We start from the raw sequence: 19,337 nt of genomic DNA on the forward strand, positions 1-19,337 counted from the left end.
AAATAAAGTTGTTAACTCTTTTACAAATAAAATAAATTTTTAAAAAAATTTTTATTAGTGAGATACCATGAGGTACAGTTGTAGACTTACAAATTTTTGTGCTTGGGTCTCAATCATACAATGATCAAATATCCATCCCTCCACCAGTGCCCATTTGCCAGCTAAAATAAATTTTTTTCTTTTTTTTTTCTATTTTTTGGGTCACACCTGGCGATTCACAGGGATTACTCCTGGCTCTGCACTCAGGAGTTACTCCTGGCAGTGCTCAGGGGGTCATATGGGATGCTGGGAATTGAACCCAGGTCGGCCGCGTGCAAGGCAAATGCCCTACCCGCTGTGCTATCTCTCCAGCCCCTAAAATAAAATTTTTGATGAAAAAAAAATTGTTCGGAGGGGTAGTAGTGCTCAGTAGTGCCCAGTAGTGCTCAGAGGTAAGTGCTCCTAGTTTTGCTCCCAGAGGTACTTGGGAGAGCTCATGGAACAGGTATTAAACCTGAGGTGCCTATGTGCAAAGCATGTACTTAACCCGCTGAATTGTCTGCCCTGCCCCAACAAGTAATTCTTGGACACCAGCAAGGTGTCCGTTAATTCAGCTCAATGTGGGCTCAAATCTGACACTTGCAGTCACTGAGCGATCCATAGAATCCAGGAAACCTGTATCCTCGCTAGATCACCAATTGATTCCAAAGGAAGCGAAAGGGTATGAATCAATGCCGATGCAGAGATATGGGGGTAAGAGGGAATGGGGGCAAGGTTCCCATGCCCTCCACTCTTCCAGCACCCTCACCAACCCAGAAGTTCTTCAAAGCCCCTCATTTGGGGTTTCCATGGGCAAGTAATAATAGTATTTATTACTTATTCATTCCTCAGGATCAGTGAAACCTTCGGCCACTTGCAATTGCTCCTCTCCCCTGCGGCCTGGGAGTGGAACTGGAAGTTCCAACCCTCTAATCACAAGGTTAGTTCTTCTTCTGGCAACTGGCACAGCTGCTCAGGGGCTTTCCCCCAAATCACTCATTAGCATATAAAGGTACCCTCAACCTTTAGGAAATTCCCAGACTTGAGGAACTGGGAGCCAAGATCTGTGGGAGAAGACCAGCTATGAATGAGGAATATGTTTTAGTTGTCTGATTGATCAAATACCTATTTCCTACACATCCCAATCTCGTGAAGCCTTTATTGGGAGCAAATATTTGCAGATCATATAACCAAATAAAGGACTTTTATATCCAGAATAGACAAAGAATGCTTCACAAGAAGAAATCAGACTAATTGACCCCAAACTGGACTTGTTCCCTGCTCCAAAATAGAGTGACGGGGGGGGGGGGGGGGGGGCAGAGCGATAGTAAAGTGGGTAGAGCACTTGCCTTGCATGTGACTGACCCAAATTTGGTCCCCAGCACCCCATATGGTCTCCCAAGCACTGCCAAGGGTGATCCCTGAGCACAGAGCCAGGAGGAAGCCCTGATCATTGGCAGATGTGGCTCAAAAACAAAGCCAAAACAAAGTAAATAAAATAAAATAGACAAGAAACATGAACAGACTTTTTATTAAAAGTGATTAATAAGGATGGCCAAAAAGTAATGAAAAGATGGTTAGTGACAATGGGCATGAAGGAAATCCTCATTTAAATTATAGTGAGCTCCCATTACAAACCTGCTATAACCACTAAAAGGAAACAGAACAACGATCCAGAAAAGTGGCTCTCTTTCATCCAGCCTCTCTGGAAAAGAGGCAGTGTAAGGTTCCCTAGTATGCCATAACAAATGACTACTCACTTGTTGACTCAAACAACATAAATTGTCTCAGTTTTTTCTTTCTTTTTGTTTTGGGGCCATACCCGGTGATGCTTAGGGGTTACTCCTGGCTCTGCACTCAGAATCAATCCTGGTGGTGCATGGAGGACCATATGGGATGCCAGGGATTTAGCCTGGGTCTTCCTCATGCAAGGCACGCGCACTACCCACTGTGCTATCCCACCGGCCCCTCTCTCTCAGTTTTGAAGGCTAAAACTCAGAAGCGGAAGTGACAGCAGTGCCATGCTGTCGCTGAAGACTACTTGCTGCTTCGGGGCTCATGAAGCTCTCCACTTCTACTTCCCCCCTACCCCCTCCCTGCCCTCCCATCGTCCTCCCCCACCCTCAACACCGCAATTCTTTTTTTTTTTTTTTAACACCACAATTCTTGATGTTCCTTGCTTATGGCTGCTTCAGTACAGTCTCCCGTCTGGCTTCATCACATAAACTCCTCTCTTCTGTGTATCTTTGCCTGGCACTCTCCTCCTCCCTTTCCTCTCTCATCAAATGCAGTCATTGGATTTAGCTCCCCCCCCCACACACCACCCATATAACTCATTATGACGTCATCTCGACTTGATTACATCCAGCAAATGCCCCTGGACCTTTAAATACTCAACCTCCAATTGTCCCTTCCAATTCAACCTGTCATGGCCAACATTTTAATTCCCCTCTTTTTTGTTTTTTATATACCACATGAATCAGTATCACCATATTTGTGTGTGTGTGTGTGTATGTGTGTGTGTGTGTGTGTTTTCTACAGTCCGTATCTATTTAGAGGTTGCTGCAGTTTTCACAAATCCTCTCCCACATTTTTCCTTATTCCCGTTGGCCATCATCACTTCCTGCAGCCTACATGGCCCTCAAGGATGCAAAATATTTCATTCCGAAGTGAATCAGTCTGCAGTGTTTTCTGGAGGAACCAAAAACTCCTTTCGGTCTTTGTCTGCCAAGGTCTTTATTTTGCCCTTCTAAAATATGAAATGGAATCACAGGGCTGGGCGGGGACTATAATTGACAGATGGCCTCAGCTGCTGCCCGCAGAATCTAGCACCTTGTTAGCATGGAGGCCACATGAGGCCACACTTGCCACAGGCTGTGATCAGCCAATGACTAAGCACAGCCCTGTGACCAAGGCAGATACGCAGATACGTGGTGCCTTCTGCCCACTACTTTGACCCTGAGGACCGCCCATCAGCCTGGTTGAATCTTTCTTGAACTTCCTTAGGATCTGTCTCTCTAACTCTCCAGGGGTCAAATCTGCACTGGGATCTGAAGTTTCCTGCCACCTTCCCAAGCCCCCTCTGCTCCCAGGCTTAGCCCTGTGGTCACAAGCATCTCTCACACGTTCCATCTCACCTCGCCTTCAGTTTCTCAAACCATCTGAACTCATTCACATGGTTTGAAAACAATATAAAGTGCGGACAGTCAGGGGCAGTGGGTAGGGCGTTTGCCTTGCACGCGGCTGACCGGGGTTCGATTCCCAGCATCCCATATGGTCCCCTGAGCACCACCAGGAGTAATTCCTGAGTGCAGAGCCAGGAGTAGTAACCCCTGTGCATCACCAGGTGTGACCCAAAAAGCAAAAAAAAAAAAAAAAAAAAGTGCTGACAGTCGGAAAAGAGTCAGTCCCTTCCTTTCCCGAAGCTACCATTTCCTCTTCCAGAGTGACATTAACACAAGTAAATGTTTTTTTAAATTTTTCCTTCCGGTTTGGGGGGTCACACCCAACAGTACTCAGTTGCTATTCCCGGCTCTGAGATCAAGAGTGACTTGAATCTGGATCAGTGGGATGCAAGCTAAATACCTTAACCCCCCTTCCATCTCTCCGGCCCCGAAAGTGGGAAACCTGCCATGCCTCAAGCTATGTTTGTCTGAACATAATTCAGACAAAGAAGGATAAACTCATAATTCAGACAAAGAAAGATGAGCTCGGGGTGCCTCTCCTGGCAATTGTAGGAAGCACATGGTGTCAGAGATTGGTCTCAGGCCTTACATTCTAGTGTCTTCTATCACTTGTGTTCTCTCCTGGGTCTGTCATTTTTTACTTAAGTTCAACGGCCCACACAGTCAATGCTCCAGTGTGGGAGGTGTCTTTCTTCACATATTTTACCTTTATTTATTGGGGGGAGTATTTTTTTGGGGGGGCCACACTTGGGTTTGCCCGCCACAGAGCTACTCCTGAGCCCCAGAGACTGTATTTTATTGTTCCTTGTTTTTTTGGGGGCCACCCCAGGCTTATTCCTGGCTCTGTGCTCAGGGACTACTTCTGGTGAGGCTTCTGGGACCCTGTGGGTTTCTGGGAATCAAACCGGATCAGCCTTGTGCAAGGCAAGCTCTTAATCCATTGGACTATCACTCTGGCCCAGAGACTTTTTTTTTTAATCTTTATAGTTCTTTTTTTTTTATTTTTTGAAATCTTTATCCACAGTGTCTTGTTCTTAAGTGTGGGTCTGACTTTTAGGTTTCTAATAATCTGCAGTCTATTGATCTTATGTTCTTTCTATTACCCCAGGGCGGGGGCTGTAACTAAGCCTTACAGTTATGATGTCTGCTGATTTCTGCTTGGGGTTGTTTGTTTCCTCCTTCGGGTTTATGATCTTAGAAGCCCTTATTTGTTGATTTGAAAACGGCCACCACAGCAGTGCTGGGGTGCCTCTCCTGGCAATGCAAGGAAGCACATGGTGTCAGGGACTGGTCTCAGGCCTTACATTCTAGTGTGCTCTACCACTTGTGTTCTCTCCTGGGTCAGTCATTTTTTAAGTTCAAGGGCCTGAGGTGTTTTTATTTTTCTATCCACAGCTAATGTTCCAGTGTGGGAGGTGTCTTTCTTCACATATTTTGCATACATTTATTTGTGGGGGAGGTCATTTGTTTGGGGGCCACACTTGGGTTCGCTCAGGGGATTCTGACTCAGTGGCTGACCGATCACGCAGTGCTGGGGCTTGATCCTCTAACTTCAGCCCTTGAATCCAGCTTCCTCCACCCCCACCCCCACCCCCCTGCACTGAGGTTTTGGTCTTTGTTTTAGTGAAGTAAAACAGTTGTACTGAAAGGAATTTACTTAAGAGAAATGCGAGGAGAAAAAGAGAGCGAGACAGATGTGTTCCAGAGAGAACACAGGCTTCTCCAGAGGGGAAAAAGCCGAGAGAGTCTGAATCAGGCTGAACGGCAGGCCGTTCTCCCGGGTGGAGAATGAGTCATCACGGCAAAGAAAGGAAATACACATCTCAGGAGTTGCAGGCCAATGTCCAGAGCGAAGAAGGAGCCCTGCATTTCGTTTGACCCTGTACCAAGTTTTAGGAGAAACAACGTCCCCCCCTCCCCCCAGTCATCTGAACATAATTCAGACAAAGAAGGATGAACTCAAGTGGATTACCAATCAGATGGAAGCGAATGCCGAAGAACAAAGGAATAGTTGCAGGGGAGCAGCCTGGACGCATGGGAGGAAAAAACTCGAAAATCGCACTTTCCCACCCACGCTGAGGCTCCCCGGCCTGTCAGAGGGGGTAGGGGTGTGGGGGGGATCACAGCCCCCCCATTGGAAGGTAGAAAAGTCCTCGGAGGGACAACAGACAGGCCCCGCCCACGACTGGTAGGCCGAGGCCGGGATCAGAGTACCTCGGCCGGGTGCTTGGGCCTGGGGCAGTGACCTGGGCTGGAAAGCCCTCCCGGTGGGTTGATCTCCAGGCTCGGATGGATTCTTCCTGCTGGGGTTCAGCCGAAAACGGCCGGAAGGCGGGCACCATGGAACTGCAGGCCCCTGGCAGTAGCGCCATCAATGCAGGAAAAGAAACAGCCACAAGCAGGAAGTCGAGGCGCTCTAACTATGCTCTGTGCCGGTCCTCTAGCGCCCTCATCTGTTGAAATGGAATATTGCACTCTCCCGCAAAAAAAAAATGTTTACAAAAGCCCAACTGCGCTCAGCAAGGCCCACACGGGGGATTTAGTGCCATATTCGAATCTTCTGCTGCATCTTTTTTCTATTTTTGGCCGAGGAGGGCTCCCAAGAAATGCTTAAGGAGATCCCAGGTGCCGCACCCAGGGTTTCTCTCCAGCGCGGTGACTCTGGTTACCCAGATTACCCAGACCACCCCAGAGTGATCAAGGGCCCCCAGAGATGCACCCGTAGATGCTCAGTGTATCATATAATGCTGGGCCTGGAACCTAAATTGGCCACTAATATGACATGGTCTTAACCTCTGTACTAGCTCTCTGACACCCACATCTGATTCTTGAGCAAGTCACCCCTGGACCAGGAACAACTTTTGTTTTTCTTTTTGGGTGTGCCGGGTGTCGAACCAACTGCCTCACTCATGCAAGACTCTACCACTGAACTACTGAACTACTCCCTGGTCCTGGGAACACATTTTTTTTTCTTTTTGGGTCACACCCAGCGATGCACAGGGGTTACTCCTGGCTCTGCACTCAAGAATTACCCCTGGTGGTGCTCAGAGGACCATATGGGATGCTGGGAATCAAACCCGGGTCGACCATGTGCAAGGCAAACACCCTACCCGCTGTGCTATTGCTCCAGCCCTCGGGAACACTTTTTTTTTTTTTTTTTGCTTTTTGGGTCACACCTGGCGATGCACAGGGATTACTCCTGGCTCTGCACTCAGAAATTACTCCAGGCGGTGCTCAGGGGACCATACGGGATACTGGGAATCGAACCCGGGTCGGCCGCGTGCAAGGCAAATGCCCTACCCGCTGTGCTATCTCTCCAGCCCCATGGGAACACATATTTTTTAACATTGATTTCAACAGCTTGAAATGACAGAACTCTGTGGGTCAGGGAGAGATGGCAAGGCAGGTAGAGCACTTGTCTCTACCAAAGCCAAACCAGGTTGAATCCCAACACCACAAACAGTCTACTGAGGCCGCCAGGAGTAAGCCCTGAGCGTTACCGGGTGTAGCCCACAAACAAGCAAAAACCATACAGCTAGTGTGGATTTCGAATTTGAACTCAGAAGACATATCCCTGGGTCTTTAGTTTTCAGAGATACTCCTTCCTCTCAGAACTTCCTACCGAGCTTTGCCAGCTCATGAAGGAAGCACCCCTCCTATGTGTCAGGTAATAGCCATCATAATATCCATGGGCTGGAGCGATAGCACAGCTGTAGGTCATTTGCCTTGTGCAGAGTAGACCCGACCGACCCAGGTTCAATTCTTCCGCCCCTCTCAGAGAGCCCGCCAAGCTACCCACAGTATCTTGCCCGCACGGCAAAGCCTGGCAAGCTACCCGTGACATATTCGATATGTCAAACAAGTCTCACAATGGAGACGTTACTGGGCCCGCTCGAGCAAGTCGATGAACAATGGGAGGACAGTGAACAGTGAACAGATAGATATCCATGGAAAAATACACGTTTTCGAGTCGGAGAGATAGTACAAGGGTTAAAGCACTTGCCTTATATGTGACTAACCTGGGTTTGATTCTTGGCACTACATACGGTTTCCTGAACCCCTCCAGGAGTGATCCCTGAGCACAGAGCCAGGAGTAAGCACTGAGCACTGCCAGGAGTGACCCCTAAGCAACACTGGGTGTATCCCAATCCTCCCTAATTAAGGGGGGAAAAAAGTATGAGAGACACATCAAGAGATATGAAAGGTCAATTCAAAAAGTTAACTATTCGTATAGCAGTGATTCTGCTTGGATAATCAAGATAGTGGAAGGGAAAGAACAAAGCAATAATATGTGTAATATTAGGAGGGCTCCTGAAAGTTCAGGTCACTAGCATGCACCAAGTGTCAGACATAAACTTTACCAACTCCTCCACTGAGATGCATTTGATCACTTGATGATCACTTGATATCCCGTTACTCATCGATTTGCTCAAGCGGGCGCCAGCAACGTCTCCATTTGTCCCTGTCGCGTGCTAGTGTAGCCCAATGGCGTCTGCTCACTACAGGAACACGAAGAGCCTCAAACCATTTGTTCAGGGTCTTGACGAAGAAGTCTAATCATCTCGTAGGTAGGAGGTCACGTGTTCTTTTGACGTCATGTGAAATCCAGTCGGTAACAGCTCTAGTCCAGTGGTTGTCTTCAAATTGCATTACATGTCCGGCCCATCTGATTTTCGATGCCTTAGCAAACGAGACAGCATCCCTGATTCTTGATTGTCAACAGAGGTTGGAACTCCGGATTCCTTCTCTCACTTGGTAAAGGTAAGGTAAAGGCCCTCCCGTTGATCGTCGATTTGCTCGAGCAGGCCCAGTAACGTCTCCATTGGAGACTTTGTTGTTACTGTGTCTGGCATATCGAATACTCTCGGTAGCTTGCCGGGCTCTCTGAGAGGGGCGGAGGAATCGAACTCGGGTCGGCCATGTTGGCCGCTTGTAAGGCGAACGCCCTACCCGCTGTGCTATCGCTCCAGCCCAGCTCCAGCTCACTTGAGTGAAGCGTGATGCTCCAAGCATAGCTCTTTCGATTCCTCTTTGGGAGACCCGTATAGCGTTCTCATCCTGTTTTTATAGGGCCCAGGTCTCTGAGGCATATGTTAATGCAGGAAGAACAGTGGAATCATAGAGATGTGCCCGAAGTCAGAGGTTCTTTATCCTCTTAGCTATTTCTTAGATGCTCTTGAAGGCGTTCCACGCTGCTCACTTCCTCCTGCGCAGCTCAGGTGCCAGGTTGTTCGTAATGCTGACTTCTCGACCTAGGTACACATAACTGTTGCATTTGGAGATGTTTGTCCTGTTGAGATCGAATGGAATGTTAGAAACGAGACTGTTTCTCATAAAGATTGTCTTCGTGAGATTCAGCTGTAGTCCGACCTTTCCACACTCACTATCGAAGTCAGCCAGCATTTGTGCTGCTTGGCTAATGTTTGGTGTTATTAGAATGATGTCATCAGTGAAGTGGAGGTGGTGTAGTTGCCGACCGTCTATCTTCACTCCCATTCCTTCCCATTCCAGTTGTCGCATGATGTTCTCGAGGGTAACACTGAAGAGTTTCGGTAAAATGGTATAGCCCTGCTGAACCCCTCTCTTTACGCTGATGATCACTTCCTTGTAGAATGGTGAGACCCTGGTGGTGAATTCGTAATACAGCTCACAGAAGATCCTGATGTACTGAGTTTGAGATGCATTTACCTTTGATAATATACTGTATTTTGATTTTTTTTATTTTATTGAATCACCGTGAGATGCAGTTACAAGACTTAATGTTTGAGTTACAATCATCCAATGTTCAACCACCCATCCCTCCACCAGTTCACATTCCCCACCACCAATATCCCTATTGAATTTTTTTATACATCCAAAGTTGTCCTTAGTTCACTCTTCATTATTTTAGATTTTAGAATTTAAAGATAATCCTTTAAAAATTTCAGAGTAAAAGTAAACTGATTACCAATAAAGCAATTAGAAGTGGGGCCAGAGCAATAGTAGAGCAGGTAGGGCATTTGTCTTGCACGCAACCGACCCAGATTTGATCCCTGGCACCACCTATGGTCCCCCAAGCACCACCAGGAGTAATTCCTGAGTGCAGAGTCAGGAGAAAAAAAACCTGAGCACCACCAGGTGTGGTCCAAAAAAGAAAAATTGTGGAGGGATGGGTACTCAATCATTGTATAACTGAAACCCAAGCACAAAAATTTGTAAGTCTACAACTGTACCTCATGGTGTTTCACTAATAAAAATTAAAAAGAAAAGAAAAATGAAAATTAGAATCAAATTGGCAACACTAGATGTCATATCTTGCCAATTCTGAGGGGAAATTCTTTTGATTCTAACACTTTACACCTAGCCCCCCTGGCATTTGCCTGTAAAAATTACAGAAAAGCATTTTTTTTGTTCAGCACCTCTCAATTATTTTTCCAAGACTCGGACACTAATACCGATATGTATTAATGCTTATGTGTGTGAAAAATAAATTTAAAGTACCAAAACAGCTATTGGAAACAAACTCAGCAAATTTATTTGTAGCAAGACATTTACACTATGGCCTGTGAGGTAGGTCCATCTGAAAATGGACCCTTTTCTTAAAATCACTCATCTCATTTAAAAAAAAGGGGGGGGGGCTGGAGTGATAGTACAGCGGGTAAGGCATTTGCCTTGCATGCGGCCGACCCGGGTTCGATTCCCAGTGTCTCATATGGTCCCCTGAGCACCGCCAGGAGTAATTCCTGAGTGCAAAGCCAGCAGTAACCCCTGAGCATCGCTTGGTGTGACCCAAAAAGCTAAATAAATAAATAAATAAATAAATACTATTGGAATGGGGTCAAGACAATGTCTCAGGGGCTTTGACTACTTGCCTGGCAAACATAAGACTACAGGTTCAAACCTCAGTACTGCCCCCATGTGCTGAAACCACCACAAGAAAGCTGCTGTTAGGAATCCCCGGTGAGGAAGGCCCCGGATGATGGCTCAGTGGCGGAGGAAGCACCCACGGCTCATCCTCCAATGTCAAGCATGCTCCAAGGCAATTCTAACCATGCCAAAACCAGGGCTTCCCAGATAGGGAATAGGAAAAAGAACAATTTGGAAAATTAATGGGCAACTTTATGGAGCAGTTCAACGTGTGCCAAACACTCTTTTTACGTACTTTGCATGGAATTTCATTGAAACCCAATAAAACAACTATAGGAAAGAGAAAATGGGGCTTCAGAGATGAGGCTCAGTGGCAGTGCAAGCACAGGGCTTCTAGTTTGAGCCCCAGAGCCACTGGGGATTCCTAACAGCAGCCCCATGCCAAGCACAACTCTGACATCACTGACATTTGTGGATTGCCTGTGCCACGACCAAGTGTGCCACCTTTTGAGCCCAGTGGCTGCATGTGCAAACACTAACCAAGGGTGTGACCACTGCAACAAAGTGTGTGATCCCAGTGTTTTCAGGCATGGGAAGGGAAGGGAAAAGAAAAGACTGAGAAGGTGCTGTTGGTCCTATTTAACTGGTGAGAAAATTGAGGCACAGGATAGCTTAAGACAAACAAACAAACAAACAAAAAACCTTCTGCGAATATTCTCACTGTTCTGATTTTGTAATAATCAGGACAGGCTAAACGGTCGCTATAATAAGACCATGCTTGTGTGCCCAGACCCAGTTCTTTACCCACCTAGATCTGGTCTTAGAAATGCTGGTGATAATTTTTTTGGGGGGTCACACCGGTGATGCACAGGGGTTACTCCTGGCTCATGCATTCAGGAATTACTCTTGGCAGTGCTCAGGGGACCATATGGAATGCTGGAAATCGAACCCGGGTTGGCCACATGCAAGGCAAATGCCCTACCCACTGTGCTATTGATCCAGGACCCCAATATGCATTTTTAATGAGAAACCTTACTCCTGACTCAAAAAATACGGTCTGGTCTACCCCTGTTCTCTGGAAAATTATCCTAGTTGTTTTGAATGTATTTCCTAGAAATCAGAACTATTCTCTTAAAATTATGTTTGAGACTCAGTTCATTCCAGATTGTGTTGTGCCATTTCAGCTAGGACTGGACCCTTTACAGAATTTTTCTTCTCTCTCTCTCTCTCTCTCTCTCTCTCTCTCTCTCTCATCTCCTGTCTTCTTTATTTTAGCCTAAAGATTCTTCTAAATATGCAACATTTTCTTCTAACTTTGTTTAAACACTGTAGTTTACAAAGTTGTTCATAATTACAGTTGTTTCAGGCACTCAATGTTCCAACACCAATGTCACCATCAGTGTGTGACCTTACCTCCACCTTTGTCCCCAGTTTCCCACTCCCTCCAAGACTCACCACTTAGCAAGCACAACACTGTCCTCCCGTTGTTTATCGATTTGCTTGAGCGGGCCCAGAACGTCTCCATTTTGAGACTTGTTGTTACTGTGTTTGGCATATCGAATACGTCATGGGTAGCTTGCCAAGCTTTGTCGTGCAGGCGAGATACTCTCGGTAGCTTGCCAGGCTCTCCAAAGGGGCAGAGGAATTGAACCCAGCTTGGCCGGGCTGGTTGCATGCAAGGCAAATGCCCTACCACTGTGCTATTGCTCCAGCCCAAGCACAAAATATTATATTTTATATTGCTTGTTACAATAGCTTGGCATGTGGAAATTGATGATCTCATCTTTCCTTACAACTGCATAGTATTCTACTGTGTAGCTATGCCACAACTTCTCGATGCATCATATGTAGTTGGATGTTCAGGTTGTTTCTATATCCATATCCAAATGAATCTCTGAAAGCATTGGTTTCAACAGCCCTAGAATGGGAAGAACAATAGTACTCACCACTCTGAATGATTTATAGAGACTAATACAAATTATGTAGCATATTTTTGCCATTTTAGGCAATAATCATGTATGTTGGAAACTAACAGATAATTTACAAATGGAGAGATTAGGGAACGCTTTGTGGAAGAGACGATATTTGAGGTCAGTTGGTGAAAAACAAAAGGTGTGGTTTTGTAGGGTTTTTTTTTTTTTTTAATCACAACTGAGATAGATGCTCAGGGGTTACTCCTAGCTCTTCACTCAAGAATTATTCCTGGCGGTGCTCAGGGATGCCAAAAATCAAACCTGGGTGGCCACATGCAAGGCAAACGCTCTACTGGCTGTACTATCACTCTGGCCCTAACAAAAGGTTTACTACAGAGAAATGGAGAAAGAGATCCATTTGGGCCAACCTAAGAGCATGAGTAAATGCACGGAAGCTTTTGACCCAAATACTGGAAGCATTTGACCCAAAGCATTTTTTTTTTCTTTTTGGGTCACACCTGGCAATGCTCAGGGGTTACTCCTGGCTTTGCACTCAGGAATCACTCCTGGAAGTGCTCAGGGGACCATATGGGATGCTGGGAATCGAACCCAGGTTGGCTGCATGCAAGGCAAATGCCCTACCCGCTGTGCTATCACTCCAGACCCCCAAAGCAGTATTTGACCCAAATAATGGGTCAAGTGACACAGTCCACTAAAGAGTAGTAAATACAAGTTGAATCATGACTTGGATTTGTATTTTGTCACAACACAAAGAAAACAAGATCATGAAGTTTTGGCAGACAGATGTTCTTCTCTGATTCCTTCCTTAATGTTGCTACCCTTGTGTCCTACTGAACAGCATAGAGGTTACCAGGGTTTGATCTGTATGGGTAGCTGCTGGGGAGTTGGTTCAATGTCTCTGTTGTGTTGGGAGAAGTTCACTTTGGGTCACAAGATGTTTGCCCATCAATATATGTCCAATGGTTCTCAACTGGGGAGCCTCAGGACATTCCAAGAAAACCACAGGTGAAAATTTCATCAATGGGAACCCATGGGCATAAGACGGAGCAACTGGTAGGTAGGGCAGAGGGAGAGTTGGCACAGGAAGAAAACAAGGTCAGAAGAGAGACGTGGTGGGGAAAGTGTTGAGAAACACTGGGCTAACCCATTGGCTCATTTGTTCTTACCTGGTCTCTCCCTGAGGGACTTGTAAAAACAGGACTCCCAAGTTCCTGTCTCAATACAAAGTGGCCTTGCTTTATAGTCTCTGGATACTAGAACTATACACAGAAATCAGATAGAGGGCTTCTATAAGAGCTTTGCTTTATAATGAATAGAACAAATAAACAAGGACCACTTCTTTTGTTCTACTTCATACCATGTCTGGGATTGCAGCAACCGTTTTGTGACCCGGAAGTGTCTCCTGACATAATAGAGACATTGAACCAATTCCTCCCAGTTACCAAATTCCAAATACCTCATTACATGAGAAAAATGAGATCCTGTCCACAATTATCCACATTGTCTGGTCTTGTAGCCAAAATTGTTCTTAGCTGACACAATGGGAGATAGAGGAGTTTTGAATTTTTTTTTCAAAAAATCAAATAGGACTCATTTTTACTGAGGCAGTTTCATTTATTTTATTTTATTTTTATTTTTTCAAGTCAATACCCACCAGCCTAATGATTTTGAAACTAAATCTAGTATTTGGCTGAGGTCAGAGTAGAACTGGCAAAGTCTAAATGAGCTGTGACAACAAAATACCAGAGACAGATGGGTTTAGTGTTCAGTGCCACTGCCCGTCAACACAGATTTCTGCTTGGTGTCTTAAACCTATTTACTATGTGTTCTATCTGGAAAAGTGTTTGGTTGTCAAAGAGAAAATACTTTGACATTAAATAATGATCTACAATATCATAATAATTGGATGCAACATCCATAAAGAGGAAATTACTGACTGGTATGGAAATGCAGCCTGACAGAACTGTTACTTTACTGCCTAATAGAAGGCAATGTAATCTTACTTTTCTGCAGTAGAAAAAAATGTGAACGATTCTACGGAATGATAAATGGTTAGCCCAACATCCAATTTCAGGGTATAGGCTCACCCACATGGATCTGTATACCTTTGGAGTTCTCTGGGTCTAATTGTTCGGATTCAATATAGTCTAAATCCTAATGCAACAGACACATTTTTAATCTTTGGGATGATGGTAAAAATATGAAGATCTGAAAAATGAAGAAAACATATGCAGTTGAATTTCTGAAAAATTGACAACCTCCTAAGAGGGCTGCAAAGGGAAAACTTGTGTTTACCTCCTTCTGTTATTACTACAAATCTATACACCAAACTGGCATCAATTTACACAGAAATCTACCTGACACACCAAAGAACAAAGTTTCTACAGCAAAGACCAAAAAACAGCATGCCCATGAATTGGAGTCAGAGCGATGCCCTCAGCAAAAAAGAAACACTATGTCAGGGCCAAACGCTGCAATTGAGAAGAGATTTCTTTCTTTTTAAAAAACTTTTTTCTTTTTTATTATTTTAGTTTTGGGGTCACACGAGTGATGCTCTATGTTAGATATGGGATGCTGGGGATTGAACCCAGGTTGGTTGCGTGAAAGACAAATGCTTACCCACTGGACTTACCCACTTCTCCAGCTCCGGGAAGAGATTTCTAAGTGCAAAGCTTTACCCTTGAGGGGGGAGGCTGGGATGGCACCCCAATCCTACAATTCCATACTTAAAACACTGGAGAGTAAGGCAAGGCCCTACTGAGTATAAAGGGGGTGGAACCCCTGGCAGGAGTCATCTTGATGACCTCTCTCAACCCTGCTGATAGCAGCACTGGTGGGTGCCAGATTGGATCTCTCTCTCCATAGTAACAGACTCTGAGGGCACATGCCTGAGGGGAGCTCCAACCCCCAGAGCAAATAGCTGGGCAAGCTGGGGGCTGAGAGATAATTATCAGGAGACACACAGACATGACCCTGCCCGTCCCCATCTGACTTAGCTAGCACCTCTAAAGCCAGGAAGCACCTTGGGGGCCTCCCAAAGCAGAGCCAGCTACTGGGGGGGAGGGGAATATGGCCTGCTGTGCTCCCTTGCTAGTCTATGGCCAGCCAGGTTCTGCTCCAAGCCAGCCCTGGGTGCCTGCTCAGTCACCAGCTGGGACTGAAGCCTGAGCCTCCTCTTTAAGCCACTGACACATGAGTTTCCAAGTGATTTCCCAAGTCTCCATGACCTCAGCAACCTGGTGGCTGCCCAGACACTCTTGAACTTAGTGCGTAAGTGCCCCCTGGGATTTGCTATTTCTAAAAGCTGGTCACTGGGAAAACCTACTGAAACGCAGGCCCCAAGCCCCCTGCCCGGGCCCATATGGAGCAATAAATATAATGGGGTGGTCAGAAAGATTCTACAGTGTATAAGGCAGATGGCAGATCTTGCACAAGGCAGACCCAGGTTTGATCCTAGGTACCCCATGTGGCCCCCAGCCCCTATCAGGAGTAATGCCTGAGTGCAGAGTATAGCCTCAAAACATACGTATCTATCTATCTGGAGAGAGAGAGAGAGAGAGAGAGAGAGAGAGAGAGAGAGAGAGAGAGAGAGGATTTCACCTTTAGTAATGGATCAAGACAACAGCCTGAAAAAGAGCACTAATGGAGCTATGGAAGCTGTGTGAAGAAGACTTCAAAGCAATAGTCCAAATGATGCTCATTAAAATGAGATCAGTGAGGACAGAGCTTCAACAAAGACAGAGAAAGAATGAGAAAACATCTGAGAAATGTCTCAACAGAAATCTTAGAACTAAAGAGTCGAGTTATGGGTCTCATTACCGAAAATTAAATAAACGAGGGGCCAGAGAGATAGTACAGCAGTTATGCGCCTGCCTTGCACATAGCTGACCTGGGTTCTATTTCTGGCATCCCATATGGTCTCTAAGCTCTGCCAGGAGTGACCCCTGAGCACTGCGCCAGGTGTGGCCCCCAAACAGAACAAAGCAAAAATCAAAGAAGCGAGCTCAAAGGTACTGTACTCCACTCAAAATCACCAACAGAAAGAATAAATAATTTAAAACAACGATGATAACAAGATATCACTGAGGAGAGCAGAGAGATAGTCACTGTCACTGTCACTGTCCTCCCGTTGTTCATCGATTTGCTCAAGTGGGCCCAGTAACATTGTAAGACTTGTTACTGTGTTTGGCATGTGGAATACATCACGGGTAGCTTGCTAGGCTTTGGCATGCGGGCGAGATACTCTCGGTAGCTTGCTGGGCTCTCCAAGAGGGACGGAGGAACCGAACTTGGGTCGGCCCTGGCGGCCTTGTTTAAGGCAAATGCCCTACCTGCTGTGCTATTGCTCCAGCCCAGAGAGATAGTACAGTGGGTAATGTGCTTGCCTTGTATGTGGTTGACCCTGTTTTGATCCCCAGTACCCCATATGGTTCCCCGAGCCCACCAGAAGTGATCCCCAAGAGCAGAGCCAGTAAGCACCACCAGATATGCCTTCCCCACTCTCGAAAAAATCTCTATGGCATAGTATCAAGAAGGACAACATTCAAATGTGGTGTAGAAGGCAACCAATCTTAGAGAGAAATATATTTTTACATATATATATACATATAGCTAGCTAGCTAGCGATATATATAAGCACACAAGGCTCAACCTTTAACAACATCTCAGTGATCTCTTATAGAAGGGCTTAATGGCCCCTGGGTGAAATACAACAATCTTTGCACACTTTCCTTTAAGGAAACTTTTTTGGGAGCATTTTCAGCGGTTCATTCATAACAAACAATACAAAATAAATTATTTCGATTCTGCTTTGGGGCAGGAGTTGGGGTTCGGGATGGAAACATTTTAAATATGGTGGTGGGAAGGTGTAATGGTTGTGGGATTGGTGTTTGATTATTAAATGTAATCAAATATTGTGAACAATTTTATAAAAATAAAAATAAAATAAAATTTAAAAAAAGAGAACATTACATCATAGTTTTTAGGAGAAGAGAGGAAGGGAAAGAAATCTTGGTTGAAGAAATCATAGCAGAGACCTTCCCATAGGCTGAGAAAGGAATGTGATACCCACATCCCGGAAGCTCCAAGGGTTCCAAACAAAATAAATCCAATCAGACACACCGCAAGACATATTATAATGAAAATGGCAAAAATAAAAGAGAGAAAAAACAAGAGAAGAGAAAAAGCAGAGTCACATCTAAGTGAATACCCATAAAATTATCAGCAAAATTTTTCACAGAAACTCTATCAAGAGCATTCTAGTCAACTAGATTATTAGTCAGATTTGAAGGTGGTATGAAAAGCTTTTCAATTAAGGAACACTTCTACAGTAAATGCCCTTCCAAGAAATAGTAAAAGGATTTCTGTGAAATGAAAAAATACCCCACTTGGAAATCATAAGATACCTAAAAAAACAGCACAGCTGTGGGGCGTTTGCCTTGCAAGCCTACGGCATGCCCAAGCCGGGTTCGATTCCTCCACCCCTCTCGGAGAGCCCAGCAAGCTACCAAGAGTATTTCGCCCGCACGCAAAGCCTGGCAAGCTACCCATGACGTATTCGATATGCCAAACACAGTAACAACAAGTCTCACAATGGAGATGTTACTGGGCCCGCTCGAGCAAATCTATGACCAACGGGAGGACAGTGCTACAGTGCTACCTAAAAAATAAAAGAGAGAACGAAAATAATGCGATTGGATTTTTGCATTTACTGAGTGTTTTCTTGTTATCGCTAAGCTGCACAGTGAATTTTTTGAAGTTTTCAAATGAGTGAATAAATTTATTTCAGAATAAATATAAATGATAGTTTATCTGTTACAGTTTGTGTAAGCGGAAATTTAGTTGGAAGCTCACGGACCAATTATATCATTTGAGAACTTATTTTCAGAGCTTATTGACATGTTCCAAGTTATTTCACACACTGATAGACAAAATGTGCTTCATACAAAATAGTGAATCATTTAACTTTAAAAAGCCATTTATTTGTGAATTTATTAAAGAAATTCCAGTGTTTAAGTTCCCATAATGAAACTGTTCAGATTTATGCATTTTTAACTTTAAACACAGTGATTTACAAAGTTCCGAATAATAACCATTGTTTCAGACATCCAATGTTCCAATGCCAATCCTACCTCCAGCCTAAACTTCCCTCAGTCATTTGTCTCCAATTCCCCACCCACCCTTCAAGCTTGTCCCTTAGCAGACACAAAATAATACATTGTATATTGTTTGTTACAACAAAATGACTATCAAAACACACTTCCATAAAAGAAACTTTGTGAAAATTGATTTCTCACGACCAGAGTCATTAAAGTTACTGTCTGAGGGGTTGCTGCTAGTTGAACATTTTCTGTTATCGTTTGTTTATAGAGCTTAGTTGGCTTCTATGCTACTCTCCCATCTAATTTGGTGTGCTCCTACTGGGCTGTCAGGATTGTGGAATTTGGAGGTTTCACGCAGCCACATACATGGCCAAGTGCTCCAGGAACTCCAGGACCTGTAGAACTGGGCCAATGAGTTTCAGAGGTTTGGCTTGGCTTGCACCTCTTCCTGGGCTGTTGTTTACTTTGCAGCAGCTGTGGGATGTGGGTGTGGCTGCTGGGGCTTCCCTCAGTACAGAGGACCATGTGTGGGAGGCTACTCCCCCACCACCACCACTCTGAGAAGACCCCAGATCTCTCAGCCTGAAAATCTGGGTGCCTGAAATTTCCTATGGTTTTGTGTCTCTGCAGAGATTAGTCAGTATGGGGTGTGGGTGCAGCTGCCCGGGCTTTGGCAGGGCAGGGACTTGGCCTGCCCCCCTCCCAAGAGGGCCTCGGAGTTTTCAGCCCAAAGACGGGTGTACCTGTGAGTTTCAGCAGTTTGCATTCTCTTCCAAGATTAGTTGTGAAGCTGTAAAGCTGGGTCATTGTTTCCATGCCGTCAGCGATCTTCAGTTTAGAGAATTTCAACTTTTAGATATTGCATTTTTTAAATTCTGAAATTTAGGTTACACTCTTTTTAAATAGATTTTTATTTATTTCTCTTTTGAGGATATATACACATATATATAATTAACGTATTTTCATTCCACCACTGGATGTATTCATAATAGAAATTTGGTATTACTTGCTCAATTTAACATTGGGCTCAAAACAGGATCAATCTCTATCGACTTTATTTCCTTTTGAGAGTAGGTTTTGTCCTAATATTATTTTGTTGACTCTTGTTCTAATATCATTTGGGGTTATACCCAGAATAGTTGATACATTCTAGTCTGAGTCTCTAGATTTTATTTTATTCATGTTTTTGAGCGGTGGGCTGGAGCGATAGCACAGTGGGTAGGGCGTTTGCCTTGCACACAGCCAACATGACC

The 19,337-nt window shown here is 44.9% G+C and overlaps 1 non-coding gene across 1 annotated transcript; it reads left to right on the forward strand.

The window, feature by feature from the left end:
- The first annotated feature begins 10,754 nt into the window (after positions 1-10,754).
- On the forward strand, positions 10,755-10,890 carry LOC130039443 (small nucleolar RNA SNORA72). Its single transcript, XR_008794870.1, has one exon. It is a non-coding gene; the product is annotated as a small nucleolar RNA SNORA72 (small nucleolar RNA).
- The last annotated feature ends 8,447 nt before the right edge of the window (positions 10,891-19,337 follow it).

Source organism: Sorex fumeus, unplaced genomic scaffold (assembly GCF_029834395.1).
Source record: "Sorex fumeus unplaced genomic scaffold, SorFum_2.1 ptg000086l, whole genome shotgun sequence".
Classification (NCBI taxonomy): Eukaryota; Metazoa; Chordata; class Mammalia; order Eulipotyphla; family Soricidae; genus Sorex; species Sorex fumeus.